Source organism: Dendrobates tinctorius, unplaced genomic scaffold (genome assembly GCF_039654945.1).
Source record: "Dendrobates tinctorius isolate UK_male_01 unplaced genomic scaffold, ASM3965494v1 ptg000250l, whole genome shotgun sequence".
NCBI classification, from domain to species: domain Eukaryota; kingdom Metazoa; phylum Chordata; class Amphibia; order Anura; family Dendrobatidae; genus Dendrobates; species Dendrobates tinctorius.
The window spans coordinates 22,997,027-23,011,498 of record NW_027361917.1 but is presented as its reverse complement, the minus strand read 5'-3'; the positions used below and the strand labels follow the sequence as shown (position 1 = coordinate 23,011,498).

General features: G+C 46.8%; 17 non-coding genes across 17 annotated transcripts; all 17 read right to left on the bottom strand.

Annotated features, from left to right (window-relative positions):
- Nucleotides 1-269: 269 nt before the first annotated feature.
- Nucleotides 270-385, bottom strand: LOC141064618 (U5 spliceosomal RNA). Its single transcript, XR_012225812.1, has one exon. It is a non-coding gene; the product is annotated as a U5 spliceosomal RNA (small nuclear RNA).
- Nucleotides 386-698: 313 nt separating this feature from the next.
- LOC141064799 (U5 spliceosomal RNA) lies at nt 699-814 on the bottom strand. The gene has a single exon (XR_012225976.1). It is a non-coding gene; the product is annotated as a U5 spliceosomal RNA (small nuclear RNA).
- Nucleotides 815-1,126: 312 nt separating this feature from the next.
- On the bottom strand, nt 1,127-1,242 carry LOC141065094 (U5 spliceosomal RNA). The gene has a single exon (XR_012226239.1). It is a non-coding gene; the product is annotated as a U5 spliceosomal RNA (small nuclear RNA).
- Nucleotides 1,243-1,556: 314 nt separating this feature from the next.
- LOC141064227 (U5 spliceosomal RNA) lies at nt 1,557-1,672 on the bottom strand. The gene has a single exon (XR_012225458.1). It is a non-coding gene; the product is annotated as a U5 spliceosomal RNA (small nuclear RNA).
- Nucleotides 1,673-1,986: 314 nt separating this feature from the next.
- On the bottom strand, nt 1,987-2,102 carry LOC141064921 (U5 spliceosomal RNA). The gene has a single exon (XR_012226084.1). It is a non-coding gene; the product is annotated as a U5 spliceosomal RNA (small nuclear RNA).
- Nucleotides 2,103-2,417: 315 nt separating this feature from the next.
- On the bottom strand, nt 2,418-2,533 carry LOC141065240 (U5 spliceosomal RNA). The gene has a single exon (XR_012226374.1). It is a non-coding gene; the product is annotated as a U5 spliceosomal RNA (small nuclear RNA).
- A 307-nt stretch (nt 2,534-2,840) lies between these two features.
- Nucleotides 2,841-2,956, bottom strand: LOC141064107 (U5 spliceosomal RNA). Its single transcript, XR_012225349.1, has one exon. It is a non-coding gene; the product is annotated as a U5 spliceosomal RNA (small nuclear RNA).
- A 314-nt stretch (nt 2,957-3,270) lies between these two features.
- On the bottom strand, nt 3,271-3,386 carry LOC141064038 (U5 spliceosomal RNA). Its single transcript, XR_012225289.1, has one exon. It is a non-coding gene; the product is annotated as a U5 spliceosomal RNA (small nuclear RNA).
- Nucleotides 3,387-3,700: 314 nt separating this feature from the next.
- Nucleotides 3,701-3,816, bottom strand: LOC141063980 (U5 spliceosomal RNA). The gene has a single exon (XR_012225237.1). It is a non-coding gene; the product is annotated as a U5 spliceosomal RNA (small nuclear RNA).
- Nucleotides 3,817-11,150: 7,334 nt separating this feature from the next.
- On the bottom strand, nt 11,151-11,263 carry LOC141064828 (U5 spliceosomal RNA). The gene has a single exon (XR_012226000.1). It is a non-coding gene; the product is annotated as a U5 spliceosomal RNA (small nuclear RNA).
- A 314-nt stretch (nt 11,264-11,577) lies between these two features.
- Nucleotides 11,578-11,693, bottom strand: LOC141063880 (U5 spliceosomal RNA). Its single transcript, XR_012225148.1, has one exon. It is a non-coding gene; the product is annotated as a U5 spliceosomal RNA (small nuclear RNA).
- Nucleotides 11,694-12,005: 312 nt separating this feature from the next.
- On the bottom strand, nt 12,006-12,121 carry LOC141065006 (U5 spliceosomal RNA). The gene has a single exon (XR_012226160.1). It is a non-coding gene; the product is annotated as a U5 spliceosomal RNA (small nuclear RNA).
- A 314-nt stretch (nt 12,122-12,435) lies between these two features.
- LOC141064200 (U5 spliceosomal RNA) lies at nt 12,436-12,551 on the bottom strand. Its single transcript, XR_012225434.1, has one exon. It is a non-coding gene; the product is annotated as a U5 spliceosomal RNA (small nuclear RNA).
- Nucleotides 12,552-12,865: 314 nt separating this feature from the next.
- On the bottom strand, nt 12,866-12,981 carry LOC141064025 (U5 spliceosomal RNA). The gene has a single exon (XR_012225278.1). It is a non-coding gene; the product is annotated as a U5 spliceosomal RNA (small nuclear RNA).
- A 314-nt stretch (nt 12,982-13,295) lies between these two features.
- LOC141064407 (U5 spliceosomal RNA) lies at nt 13,296-13,411 on the bottom strand. Its single transcript, XR_012225621.1, has one exon. It is a non-coding gene; the product is annotated as a U5 spliceosomal RNA (small nuclear RNA).
- Nucleotides 13,412-13,725: 314 nt separating this feature from the next.
- Nucleotides 13,726-13,841, bottom strand: LOC141064539 (U5 spliceosomal RNA). The gene has a single exon (XR_012225740.1). It is a non-coding gene; the product is annotated as a U5 spliceosomal RNA (small nuclear RNA).
- A 314-nt stretch (nt 13,842-14,155) lies between these two features.
- LOC141064287 (U5 spliceosomal RNA) lies at nt 14,156-14,271 on the bottom strand. Its single transcript, XR_012225513.1, has one exon. It is a non-coding gene; the product is annotated as a U5 spliceosomal RNA (small nuclear RNA).
- Between the last annotated feature and the right edge of the window lie 201 nt (nt 14,272-14,472).

The window sequence follows — 14,472 nt, the reverse complement described above, 5'->3', positions numbered from 1 at the left end:
TCATTTGGCCCAGGGAGACCACCTAGAAGTGGGTGCGTGGTTTGGCTATGGAAAAACGAAAACGGCAACACACAGCCCATTTTCCACAGGCTGCTCCGTGTTCAGCTCCATCGTGCTGCCAGAGAGTCACATGTCCCGCTGCCTGGAAGAAGGCCATCCACTGCTACATTATTCAAATGAGATACATTTCCCAGCAGCCCCAGAGTACAGTCTCCCACCAAAACCCCACCCACTCATTCCTTCATTTTGTTGTTGAACCCATTTAAGGAAGCCCCAGCAAGCTGGAGCGTGCAAAAATTGCCACAAAACTCAGTTTTTCTTCTCTCCACGGAAATGTTTAGTAAAAGGCGAAAGATTTTTACGTTCTGAAGAAAATCCAGAGTATACTGCGCAAGGGCTTCCTCCTGACCTACCACCATGGCCGCAGCCCTCATTTGGCCCAGGGAGACCACCTAGAAGTGGGTGCGTGGTTTGGCGATGGAAAAACAAATACGGCAACACACAGCCCATTTTCCGCAGGCTGCTCCGTGTTCAGCTCCATCCTGCTGCCAGAGCGTCACGTGTCCCGCTGACTGAAAGAAGGCCATCCACGGCTACTATATTCAAATGAGGGCCATTTTCCCGCAACGCCACAGCTCAGTCTCCCACCAAAAACCCCACACACATACCTTCATTCTGTTGTTGAACCCATTTAAGGAAGCCACTGCAAGCTGGAGCGTGCAAAAATTGACACAAAACTCAGTTTTGCTCCTCTGCATGGAAATTTTTATTAAAAGGCGAAAAATTTTTAAGTTATGAAGAAAAACCAGAGAATACTGAGCAAGGGCTTCCTCCTGACCTACCACCATGGGCACAGCCCTCATTTGGCCTAGGGAGACCACCTAGAAGTGGGTGCTTGGTTTGGCTATGGAAAAACAAAAACGGCAACACACAGCCCATTTTACGCAGGCTGCTCCGTGTTCAGCTCCATCGTGCTGCCAGAGAGTCACATGTCCCGCTGCCTGGAAGGAGGCCATCCACTGCTACAATATTCAAATGATACATTTCCCATCAGCCCAAGAGTACAGTCTCCCACCAAAACCCCACCCACTCATTCCTTCATTCTGTTGTTGAACCCATTTAAGGAAGCCCCAGCAAGCTGGAACGTGCAAAAATTGCCAAAAAACTCAGTTTTGCTTCTCTCCACGGAAATCTTTAGTAAAAGGCGAAAGATTTTTACGTCCTGAAGAAAAGCCAGAGTATACTGCGCAAGGGCTTCCTCCTGACCTACCACCATGGACACAGCCCTCATTTGGCCCAGGGAGACCACCTAGAAGTGGGTGCGTGGTTTGGCGATTTAAAAACAAAAACGGCAACACACAGCCCATTTTCCGCAGGCTGCTTCGTGTTCAGCTCCATCCTGCTGCCAGAGCGTCACGTGTCCCGCTGACTGAAAAAAGGCCATCTACGGCTACTATATTCAAATGAGAAACATTTCCCAGCAGCCCCAGAGTACAGTCTCCCACCAAAACCCCACCCACTCATTCCTTCATTCTGTTGTTAAACCCATTTAAGGAAACCCCAGCAAGCTGGAGCGTGCAAAAATTGGCACAAAACTCAGTTTTGCTTCTCTCCACGGAAATCTTTAGTAAAAGGCAAAAGATTTTTACATTATGTAGAAAAGCCAGATTATACGGCGCAAGGGCTTCCTCCTGACCTACCACCATGGCCGCAGCCATCATTTGGCCCAGGGAGACCACCTAGAAGTGGGTGCGTGGTTTGGCTATGGAAAAACAAAAACGGCAACACACAGCCCATTTTCCGCAGGCTGCTCTGTGTTAAGCTCCATCCTGCTGCCAGAGAGTCACATGTCCGGCTGCCTGGAAGAAGGCCATCCACTGCTACAATATTCAAATGAGAAGCATTTCCCATCAGCCCCAGAGTACAGGCTCCCACCAAAACCCCACCCACTCATTCTTTCATTCTGTTGTTGAACCCATTTAAGGAAGCCCCAGCAAGTTGGAGCATGCAAAAATTGCCACCAAACTCAGTTTTGCTTCTCTCCACGGAAATCTTTAGTAAAAGGCGAAAGATTTTTACATTCTGAAGAGAAGCCAGAGTATACTGGGCAAGGGCTTGCTCCTGACCTACCACCATGGGCACAGCCCTCATTTGGCCCAGGGAGACCACCTAGAAGTGGGTGCGTGGTTTGGCTATGGAAAAACAAAAATGGCAACACACAGCCCATTTTCCGCAGGCTGCTCCGTGTTCAGCTCCATCGTGCTGCCAGAGAGTCACATGTCCCGCTGCCTGGAAAAAAGGCCATCCACTGCTACAATATTCAAATGAGAGGCATTTCCCATAAGCCCCAGAGTACAGTCTCCCACCAAAACCCCACCCACTCATTCCTTCATTCTGTTGTTGAAACCATTTAAGGAAGCCACAGCAAGCTGGGGCGTGCAAAATTTGCCACAAAACTCAGTTTTGCTTCTCTCCACGGAAATCTTTAGTAAAAGGCGAAAGATTTTTACGTTCTGAAGAGAAGCCAGAGTATACTGGGTAAGGGCTTCCTCCTGACCTACCACCATGGGCACAGCCCTCATTTGGCCCAGGGAGACCACCTAGAAGTGGGTGCATGGTTTGACTATGGAAAAACAAAAACGGCAACACACAGCCCATTTTCCGCAGGCTGCTCCGTGTTCAGCTCCATCCTGCTGCCAGAGAGTCACATGTCCCGCTGCCTGGAAGAAGGCCATCCACTGCTACAATATTCAAATGAGAGGCATTTCCCATAAGCCCCAGAGTACAGTCTCCCACCAAAACCCCACCCACTCATTCCTTCATTCTGTTGTTAAACCCATAGCGCCAGCAAGCTGGAGCGTGCAAAAATTGCCACAAAACTCAGTTTTGCTTCTCTCCACGGAAATCTTTAGTAAAAGGTGAAAGATTTTTACGTTCTGAAGAAAAGCCAGAGTATACTTGGCAAGGGCTTCCTCCTGACCTACCACCATGGGCACAGCCCTCATTTGGCCCAGGGAGACCACCTAGAAGTGGGTGCGTGGTTTGGCAATGGAAAAACAAAAACGGCAACACACAGCCCATTTTCCGCAGGCTGCTCCGTGTTCAGCTACATCTTGCTGCCAGATTGTCACCTGTCCCGCTGCCTGGAAGAACGCCATCCACTGCTACAATATTCAAATGAGAGACATTTCCCAGCAGCCCCAGAGTACAGTCTCCCACCAAAACCCCACCCACTCATTCCTTCATTCTGTTGTTGAACCTATTTAAGGAAGCCCCAGCAAGCTGGAGCGTGCAAAAATTGCCACAAAACTCAGTTTTGCTTCTCTCCACGGAAATCTTTAGTAAAAGGCGAAAGATTTTTACGTTCTGAAGAGAAGCCAGAGTATACTGGGCAAGGGCTTCCTCCTGACCTACCACCATGGGCACAGCTCTCATTTGGCCTAGGGAGACCACCTAGAAGTGGGTACGTGGTTTGGCTATGGAAAAACAAAAACGGCAACACACAGCCCATTTTCCGCTGGCTGCTCCATGTTCAGCTCCATCTTGCTGCCAGAGAGTCACATGTCCCGCTGCCTGGAAGAAGGCCATCCACTGCTACAATATTCAAATGAGAGACATTTCCCAGCAGCCCCAGAGTACAGTCTCCCACCAAAACCCCACTCACTCATTCCTTCATTCTGTTGTTGATCCCATTTAAGGAAGCCCCAGCAAGCTGGAGCGTGCAAAAATTGCCACAAAAATCAGTTTTGCTTCTCTCCACGGAAATCTTTAGTAAAAGGCGAAAGATTTTTACGTTCTGAAGAAAAGCCAAAGTATACTGGGCAAAGGCTTCCTCCAGACCTACCAACATGGCCGCAACCCTCATTAGGCCCAGGGAGACCACCTAGAAGTGGGTGCGTGGTTTTGCTATGGAAAAACAAAAACGGCAACACACAGCCCATTTTCCACAGGTTGCTCCGTGATCAGCTCCATCGTGCTGCCAGAGAGTCACATGTCCCGCTGCCTGGAAGAAGGCCATCCAGAGCTACAATATTCAAATGAGAGACATTTCCCAGCAGCCCCAGAGTACAGTCTCCCACCAAAACCCCACCCATTCATTCCTTCATTCTGTTGTTGAAGCCATTTAAGGAAGTCCCAGCAAGCTGGAGCGTGCAAAAATTGCCACAAAACTCAGTTTTGCTTCTCTCTGTAAGAAAAAGTCCTACTGAGAGCTGGAAGAGTCGGGAAGAAGTTCCACAGATGATCTCTTATCAAGCTGAGGTTGAAGGTTTATTCGGAGATACACAGCAAGACAGATACAGAATAACAGAGGAGTTGGAATATGCGGGCAAAAACAGGAATTCAGACAGGCAGAGATTTGCTAGGAGGTCTGGCGGTGATAAGGCTCTGTGCCCTGGCCATGGTGAGGCACAGTGGCATGATGGCGATGGAATGGCCCCGATCGACAGTAACAGGGGCATCTTATACATTATCAGAACAAAGAAAGCTGCATTTTGCCGCAGAGGGCGTTAACATTATAATTCTAAGGCGTTTTCATGGTAATCTACAGAAACGTGGTTTAGAACAGAGAATATAATGACATAATACGAAGATATTAATTAACATTTCTTCAAGCAACACTAAAACCCATAAGTCATTGGTATCTATGGCTACTGTCCTAAAATCTTATCATTGTCTCCAGTCTAGGTCCCTAAATTCTTACATCCTGACATTTTAACTACTCTACTCTTCGCTACCACACTATCACGTATAAGCATACTGACCATATATTTGGTAACCTGTGACCCTATTGATTGATCCAATCTTCCTCTACGCACATCGGCTGAGGTTGCTAGGAGACATGATCTCATTTTCCATCCTCCATTTAATACATTTTATCAGCTCTTTTGTAAAAGTTGAATCTTCTCTAACTTTCAACAAAATGGCTGCTAGAGACAACATGGCCGCTCAGTATATTATGACTGACCATTCTCTTACAAGTCCCCCTCTTGTACTCTATCCAGAGTACAACATACAGTACTGTAATATTCATGGGTGAATTACTGAAAATAAGAATATTGAGGTAATTCAGCACTTTATGCACGTGTGTGTGTAAGGCAAATGTCCCTAAACATAAAACAAACACATAATAAAAAAATAATTCAAATAGTCCCGAAAAAATAAGTTGCACAAATAGTCAAGTCTTTTGGTCTTTTCAATTCTTTTGGTCTTTTTCTTCTCATTCTTTGTCTTCTGGATTTTCCTTATCTTCTCCCCCTCTCACACTATCAGAGTCCCACTGTATAGTGTGAAACATCTTCTCCTGATCATCCAATAGGTTCATGGTCCCAGGAGTCGAATATGAAAATCTTCAGCTGACCTGGAGGAAATAGAAAAAAAGAGTGGAGTATCAGTCCTTACCAGAAATCTCAGTAAAATAATTAAGAAGTCTATACTGATTGATATGAACCATTTTAATCACCTTTTTAGCTTGAAAATTTGAGCAAAGACTTAACCATTATTGTTGGGATGTAAAGCACTAGTCTATCATTAACCCGTTTGTAGTACAAGCACTCCCCCTCAATGGGCAGGGACTCGAGGGAATTGAACAGGGATGAGTCACCCTCCTTCTCCTGTGCTTTTATGAGATCCTGCAAAGGAGAAAAAACAAGGGAGGGGGGGTCTCGGGGTTTCTCAGTGACTGCAGCGATGCCTTCTTGAGGATATTTGTCGTCGCCTGTGAGTGCAGCCTCCTTGGCCGCGTGATCTACATATGCATTACCAAGGATGTGGGGGTCAGGAATCAACCTCTGATGTCCCTTGATTTTACAGAAGGACCATAATTTTGGGAATTCTTTACCCCGTTGCTCAATTTGTTTTAGAATGTCTGCATGCTGCAAGGGCTTGTTCTGAGAATCAACCATCCCCCTAAGGGCCCATACATTAAGATATAAAGTGAGTGACGACACGACATATGCGCTATCACTGAAGATATTCATTGGCTCTGGACACACGAGAATGACCTGTAAAGCTGCTTCCAACTCAGCTCTTTGAGCGGAGAAATGACCAGGGAGTTTATACTGCAGCAGCAATGGCTTAGCTGGAAACCACACAGCGAAGCCTGTGACGTAATGCCCCTCATGCCAATAGCGAGCTCCGTCGATATAGGCACAGGGGATTCCCTCTTGAAAGTCTGCTTGGAAGGGAGAGGGAGTGACATTAGCCTGTTCAATTTGACAATCGTGACTTTTTCCTGCATACTGCATCATTTGGGCTAAGTGATATTTCTCACCCACTTCGACTTGTAAGTCTCTAGTCTCAAAATCAATGATCCATTGGGCCATTCTCTGTGAATTGATACCTGAAGCTTTTCCTTTCAGCAAAGTTTTTAAAGTGACGTGCGGGGTTTGTAGAATTAAAGGAGCGAATCCCACTATATGTTTCACTTGATTCATAGTCCAGTGCACGCTCAGTAGGTGCTTCATGCACTGAGTGAATCCTTTTTCCACGGGAGTAAGCAACCTAGAATAATAACCTAAGGCATACAACTGACTAGACACTTCTGGGCTTTCTTTGGGCCATTTTTGTAGGAGCACTGAAGAAATAGAGATATCACCAGTGTGAGTCTGAATGTAGAAAGGCTGGGAAGGATCAGGGTTAATCAATGCAGCAGCTGCCGTAAGGGCGCGTTTCAATCCCTCAAAAGCCTGTAAGGCTGCTCCCTCTACATTTACAGGGTCAAAGTCATTATCAACATTTTTCAATAAATCATAAAGTGGTTTAGCCAAATAAGCAAAATCTTCAATGAATTCTCTGGAAAAATTAATGAGACCCAAAAATTTTCTGAGTTCAGTAATGTTAGTTGGTATGGGGACAGCCTGAATAGCTTTAACCCTATCATGCATGGGCTTCTTTCCTTCTGCCGAGACAGACACACCCAGAAATTTAACCTCTGATTTCATCAATTGTACTTTATCTAGACTCATTTTGAGTCCTGCATTTTGTAAAGCCTGACAAACATTTTCAAGGGTTTCTCTGTGTTCACATTCATCGACAGTTTGAATCAACAAATCATCCACATACTGTAAGACTTTGTCTCCACACCCCAGGGGTTCTAACATCTGAGCCAATGCCTGATGGAAATACACAGGAGAACTGTGAAATCCCATGGGCAGCCGCGTGAACAAGTATTGCACATTTTCAAAAGTGAATGCGAAGCGGAGTGCAGATTCAGGTGTTAGGGGTACTGAGAAAAAGCCATTTGCAAAATCCAAACAAGAAAATACTTTACAATCACTCCTCAGCTGCGACATAACTTCAGGGACAGATGCAACAAGGTGAGCAGCTGAGGGAGTGTACTTATTTACAAGTCTCAGGTCTACTACCATTCGAAAACTGCCATCTTCCTTTTTTACAGGTAGAATAGGACTGTTACATGGAGAATTACCTTTCACAACAACACCTTGTTTCTCCAATTCACTGACTGCTACCCTTATGTAAGGGATTACGTCCTCCGGAATACGGTACTGACGCTGGAAAGGTGGCAGTTTTTCACCATCAATTTTAACCTGAGTTTGCATTAACCCACAATCAGTTTTCTTTGAGATCCACAATTCAGGGAACTTTTGCTTCAATTCATTCTTTAAAGCATCATTGTCAGTGTTTTCAACATTTTCATTAGCACCTAATCCGAAGCTAGCAATGGGTAATTTATGACTCTCCTCCTCCTCTACAGGGACAATTACAGAACAGATAGTGGCTTCTTTCTTCCGCCACAAGACTTTGTTACATAAATCAACAACAATTCCCATTGCTCCCAAAATATCAGTTCCCAAAATAGTGTACCGTAACTGTGGGTTTACCCAAAAAGCGCATCGAAGACCCCTTTGCTTCGATCCCCCTGTGTCCTGAAATCTCAGGTTTACTGTACGACTTTTTTACCGCCTCAATACAGGATCCTTCGAATCCTACCAAAGTTGTAGTTTCAGGCAGTCCAGGGGGTGACTGCAATTTGTGTCGTGTTATTGAAACTGAGGCTCCTGTATCGATGAGGATGTCTTCCCAAGGCAGCCCCTCTATTCTCCCTCTGACATAAGGTCTACCGTCCCTGCCCAGGGAAAGGGGAGCAAGGAGGGTGAGGGGAACAGGGGGAACACTCCATCAATCAGTGTTACCTGCCGTGGGAAGCCCGAAAAATCCATCATCCCCATCTGGGCACGGCTTCCGTCCAACAGCCGCCACCTCCGCCCCAAAGAGATCCTTGGTCAGGGTCCGGTCCTCATGTTCCCGCAGCTCCTTAATCAGCGGAGCATAGGGACGAGGAGGAGTGACCCCTCCCTGAACAGCATGGACCTCCGGGCGCGGATGAGTGAAAGCCATTGGAGAGGGAGCAGGAGCAGAAGGCTCCTGGGAAACTGGGTTAACCATTTGAAGACCGTTGTACTGCTGATACTGCCTAGGGTCATTCACTGCTGGGTACGGAGGTCTAACTCCGACAGGTGGTCTAAAGAACTCCCGGGTCTGTTGGGGATTAAATGGTGCCCGGGGTTCTTGGGGAACAATCCCTGGCACAAAGAGGGGACAAAACCGTTTAAAGTGTCCCAACTGCCCACAAAGATAACACACGGGAGGACCTCTCGTGGGATCCCTTGGGGGCTCTGCCGAACGGGACCTGCCCATTCTCGGCAGCTGGCCGTACCCCCCCGGAACTCCTGGCCTCCCGGAATCAGCAGATACACCCCGAGGTGAATGGTACGCAAAAACATTAGACTCATCACCCTTCACCTCGGATTGCATCGTTCTAACATTGGTTAATAAAGCCTCCACCACGTCCTCAATTGATCCCGCATTTTGCAAAACTCCCGATTTAAAAACTCCTTCCAGGGGCACCTTTTTTACAAATTGTTCCATCATGGCAAATTTATCACCCTGGTCCATCCTATCTAAGGTCTTATCAAACACAACGCACCAGGCTGCAACCCATTTATCTGCCTCAATCCTGAGATCACTCCCCTTTTTAATTTTAAAGGAATCTAACAATGCCGGGGAGGGCTTTCTCCCCCCTAACTTCTGTGAAATCACAAACTTCATTCTTCCCTGCGACTCTGTCAATTCACACTGAACACCCTTCACTTGCTGGGCTTTCAGATGGGACATGAACTCAGGGGGGCACAAAAGACATGAAATAACGGGAAGCATCTTCCTTAGATTTAATTTGAAATTTATCTAGCCATGATTCAAAGCCAAGGACATTACGAAATACTCCCTTACTTTCCTCCCAATTAGGCAAATTTTTGATAAATTTAAGATGGACCAGAGACATTTGGGTAGGGGTTTTTCTTGGGGTAGAGGCAGTGTCATCGTTAAATTTAAAATCTACCTGTGATGAATCATCCCCTTCCTCGTTCAATTCTTTACTTAACTGTGCCTGCATAAGTTGAAGCTGCCGGGACAACCTATCCTGTGTAGTGGTATATTCTCTAATCCAGTCTCCTAACATTGACTTCCATTCTGAGACTGTGTCTACGTCAGCCCCGCACTTCCCCACTGCAGACTCCATCTGTGCTATAAGTGCTGTCAAAGGCTCCAACTCAACCCCCTCCTTTTGTGTTTCCTCTGCTCGTCTCAATGTCTCATTCAGCTGTTCTAATCTCTCCCCGTACACTGCACCTGCCCGGGTAACCCCATATACATACTGTGGTGTAGACTGTTTATCAAGAGCCTGATCAAAGGTTATGACTGTCTTACACAAAGCCGATACCCGGCTGTTAATTCTCCCTAGCGAATTCTTTCTATCTAGTTCCCTGTTTTCTGTGGTAAACCATCGCATACAATTTAACCACGTAGTTTCCACATTAACCCCCTCCAGCTGGGGTGTGCCAGCATATTTCTCTGCCTGCTTCCGTAACCACTCCATATTTACAGTGGTCTACAAGGACGAGTTTTACTATGTCCTAGTATCAACAAATGCAATTTAAGCAAAGTTAGATACTCACACCTCTTTCGAATGGAAGACCTCCTGCCGGCTGTTTGGGGGTCGACCAGATATCAAAAGAGGTGCAGCCGTGATTCCAGCCTCACTCGTTAGCTTGCCAGGCGTCTCCCCACGCCCTTTTAAAGCTTCTTGCTACCGGGCACAAAAAAATTCTCACGTCCTTGTAGATAGCTTCTTCTTAGTTACTCATCTTTTATAGTCTTTTTCTTTGTCCGTGGTTTTCTTATGAAAAAATCGGGCAGGCGGTCTCGGAGCGATCACGAGAGGTTCTCCTTCAGGCTGGCTTACTTTGATCGGTTTCACGTGTGGCCACACGCGTTTCTTTTATTTTTTCTCTTCCTCTTTCCACCTCCAAGCCCTCATCTGCGGCTTCTTCCACAAAGGTTCTTCTGGAGGCCACTCTCCGGAGCTGCTCCTCCTGGCTGGCTCGCCACTTGTAAGAAAAAGTCCTACTGAGAGCTGGAAGAGTCGGGAAGAAGTTCCACAGACGATCTCTTATCAAGCTGAGGTTGAAGGTTTATTCGGAGATACACAGCAAGACAGATACAGAATAACAGAGGAGTTGGAATATGCGGGCAAAAACAGGAATTCAGACAGGCAGAGATTTGCTAGGAGGTCTGGCGGTGATAAGGCTCTGTGCCCTGGCCATGGTGAGGCACAGTGGCATGATGGCGATGGAATGGCCCCGATCGACAGTAACAGGGGCATCTTATACATTATCAGAAAAAAGAAAGCTGCATTTTGCCGCAGAGGGCGTTAACATTATAATTCTAAGGCGTTTTCATGGTAATCTACAGAAACGTGGTTTAGAACAGAGAATATAATGACATAATACGAAGATATTAATTAACATTTCTTCAAGCAACACTAAAACCCATAAGTCATTGGTATCTATGGCTACTGTCCTAAAATCTTATCATTGTCTCCAGTCTAGGTCCCTAAATTCTTACATCCTGACATTTTAACTACTCTACTCTTCGCTACCACACTATCACGTATAAGCATACTGACCATATATTTGGTAACCTGTGACCCTATTGATTGATCCAATCTTCCTCTACGCACATGGGCTGAGGTTGCTAGGAGACATGATCTCATTTTCCATCCTCCATTTAATACATTTTATCAGCTCTTTTGTAAAAGTTGAATCTTCTCTAACTTTCAACAAAATGGCTGCTAGAGACAACATGGCCGCTCAGTATATTATGACTGACCATTCTCTTACACTCTCCACAGAAATCTTTAATAAAAGGTGAAAGATTTTTACAATCTGAAGAGAAGCCAGAGTATACTGTGCAAGGGCTTCCTCCTGACCTACCACCATGGGCACAGCCCTCATTTGGCCCAGGGAGACCACCTAGAAGTGGGTGCGTGGGTTGGCTATGGAAAAACAAAAACGGCAAAACACAGCCCATTTTCCGCAGGCTGCTCCATGTTCAGCTCCATCTTGCTGCCAGAGAGTCACATGTCCCGCTGCCTGGAAGAAGGCCATCCACTGCTACAATATTCAAATGAGAGACATTTCCCAGCAGCCCCAGAGTACAGTCTCCCACCAAAACCCCACCCACTCATTCCTTCATTCTGTTGTTGAACCCATTTAAGGAAGCCCCAGCAAGCTGGAGCGTGCAAAAATTGCCACAAAATTCAGTTTTGCTTCTCTCCACGGAAATCTTTAGTAAAAGGCGAAAGATTTTTACGTTCTGAAGAGAAGCCAGAGAATACTGAGCAAGGGCTTCCTCCTGACCTACCACCATGGGCACAGCCCTCATTTGGCCCAGGGAGACCACCTAGAAGTGGGTGCGTGGTTTGGCTATGGAAAAACAAAAACAGCAACACAGCCCATTTTCCGCAGGCTGCTCCGTGTTCAGCTCCATACTGCTGCCAGAGAGTCACATGTCCCGCTGCCTAGAAGAAGGCCATCCACTGCTACAATATTCAAATGAGAGACAGATCCCAGCAGCCCCAGAGAACAGTCTCCCACCAAAACCCCACCCACTCATTCCTTCATTCTGTTGTTGAACCCATTCAAGGTAGCCCCAGCAAGCTGGAGCATGCAAAAATTGCCACAAAACTCAGGTTTGCTTCTCTCCACGGAAATCTTTAGTAAAAGGCGAAAGATTTTTACGTTCTGAAGTGAAGCCAGAGTATACTGGGCAAGGGCTTCCTCCTGACCTACCACCATGGGCACAGCCCTCATTTGGCCCAGGGAGACCACCTAGAAGTGGGTGCGTGGTTTGGCTATGGAAAAACAAAAATGGCAACACACAGCCCATTTTCCGCAGGCTGCTCCGTGTTCAGCTCCATCGTGCTGCCAGAGAGTCACATGTCCCGTTGCCTGGAAGAAGGCCATTCACTGCTACAATATTCAAATGAGAGACATTTCCCAGCAGCCCCAGAGTACAGTCTCCCACCAAAACCCCACCCACTCATTCCTTCATTCTGTTGTTGAACCCATTTAAGGAAGCCCCAGCAAGCTGGAGCGTGCAAAAATTGCCACAAAATTCAGTTTTGCTTCTCTCCACGGAAATCTTTAGTAAAACGCGAAAGATTTTTACGTTCTGAAGAGAAGCCAGAGTATACTGGGCAAGGGCTTCCTCCTGACCTACCACCATGGGCACAGCCCTCATTTGGCCCAGGGAGACCAACTAGAAGTGGGTGCGTGGTTTGGCTATGGAAAAACAAAAACGGCAACACACAGCCCATTTTCCGCAGGCTGCTCCGTGTTCAGCTACATCTTGCTGCCAGATTGTCACCTGTCCCGCTGCCTTGAAGAACGCCATCCACTGCTACAATATTCAAATGAGAGACATTTCCCAGCAGCCCCAGAGTACAGTCTCCCACCAAAACCCCACCCACTCATTCCTTCATTCTGTTGTTGAACCCATTTAAGGAAGCCCCAGCAAGCTGGAGCGTGCAAAAATTGCCACAAAACTCAGTTTTGCTTCTCTCCACGGAAATCTTTAGTAAAAGGCGAAAGATTTTTACGTTCTGAAGAGAAGCCAGAGTATACTGGGCAAGGGCTTCATCCTGACCTACCACCATGGGCACAGCTCTCATTTGGCCTAGGGAGACCACCTAGAAGTGGGTACGTGGTTTGGCTATGGAAAAACAAAAACGGCAACACACAGCCCATTTTCCGCTGGCTGCTCCATGTTCAGCTCCATCTTGCTGCCAGAGAGTCACATGTCCCGCTGCCTGGAAGAAGGCCATCCACTGCTACAATATTCAAATGAGAGACATTTCCCAGCAGCCCCAGAGTACAGTCTCCCACCAAAACCCCACCCACTCATTCCTTCATTCTGTTGTTGAACCCATTTAAGAAAGCCCCAGCAAGCTGGAGCATGCAAAAATTTCCACAAAACTCAGGTTTGCTTCTCTCCACGGAAATCTTTAGTAAAAGGCGAAAGATTTTTACGTTCTGAAGAGAAGCCAGAGTATACTGAGCAAGGGCTTCCTCCTGACCTACCACCATGGGCACAGCCCTCATTTGGCCCAGGGAGACCACCTAGAAGTGGGTGTGTGGTTTGGCTATGGAAAAACAAAAATGGCAACACACAGCCCATTTTCCGCAGGCTGCTCCGTGTTCAGCTCCATCGTGCTGCCAGAGAGTCACATGTCCCGTTGCCTGGAAGAAGGCCATCCACTGCTACAATATTCAAATGAGAGACATTTCCCAGCAGCCCCAGAGTACAGTCTCCCACCAAAACCCCACCCACTCATTCCTTCATTCTGTTGTTGAACCCATTTAAGGAAGCCCCAGCAAGCTGGAGCGTGCAAAAATTGCCAGAAAACTCAGTTTTGCTTCTCTCCACCGAAATCTTTAGTAAAAGGAAAAAGATTTTTACATTCTGAAGAAAAGCCAGAGTATACTGGGCAAAGGCTTCCTCCAGACCTACCAACATGGCCGCAACCCTCATTAGGCCCAGGGAGACCACCTAGAAGTGGGTGCGTGGTTTTGCTATGGAAAAACAAAAACGGCAACACACAGCCCATTTTCCGCAGGCTGCTCCGTGTTCAGCTCCATCCTGCTGCCAGAAAGTCACATGTCCCGCTGCCTGGAAGAAGGCCATCCACTGCTACAATATTCAAATGAGAGGCATCTCCCATCAGCCCCAAAGTACAGTCTCCCACCAAAACCCCACCCACTCATTACTTCATTCTGTTGTTGAACCCATTTAAGGTAGCCCCAGCAAGCTGGAGCGTGCAAAAATTGCCACAAAACTCAGTTTTGCTTCTCTCCACGGAAATCTTTAGTAAAAGTTAAAAGATTTTTACGTTCTGAAAAGAAGCCAGAGTATACTGGGCAAGGGCTTCCTCCTGACCTACCACCATGGGCACAGCCCTCATTTGGCCCAGGGAGACCACCTAGTAGTGGGTGCGTGGTTTGGCTATGGAAAAACAAAAATGGCAACACACAGCTCATTTTCCGCAGGCTGCTCCGTGTTCATCTCCATCGTGCTGCAAGAGAGTCACATGTCCTTCTGCCTGGAAGAAGGCCA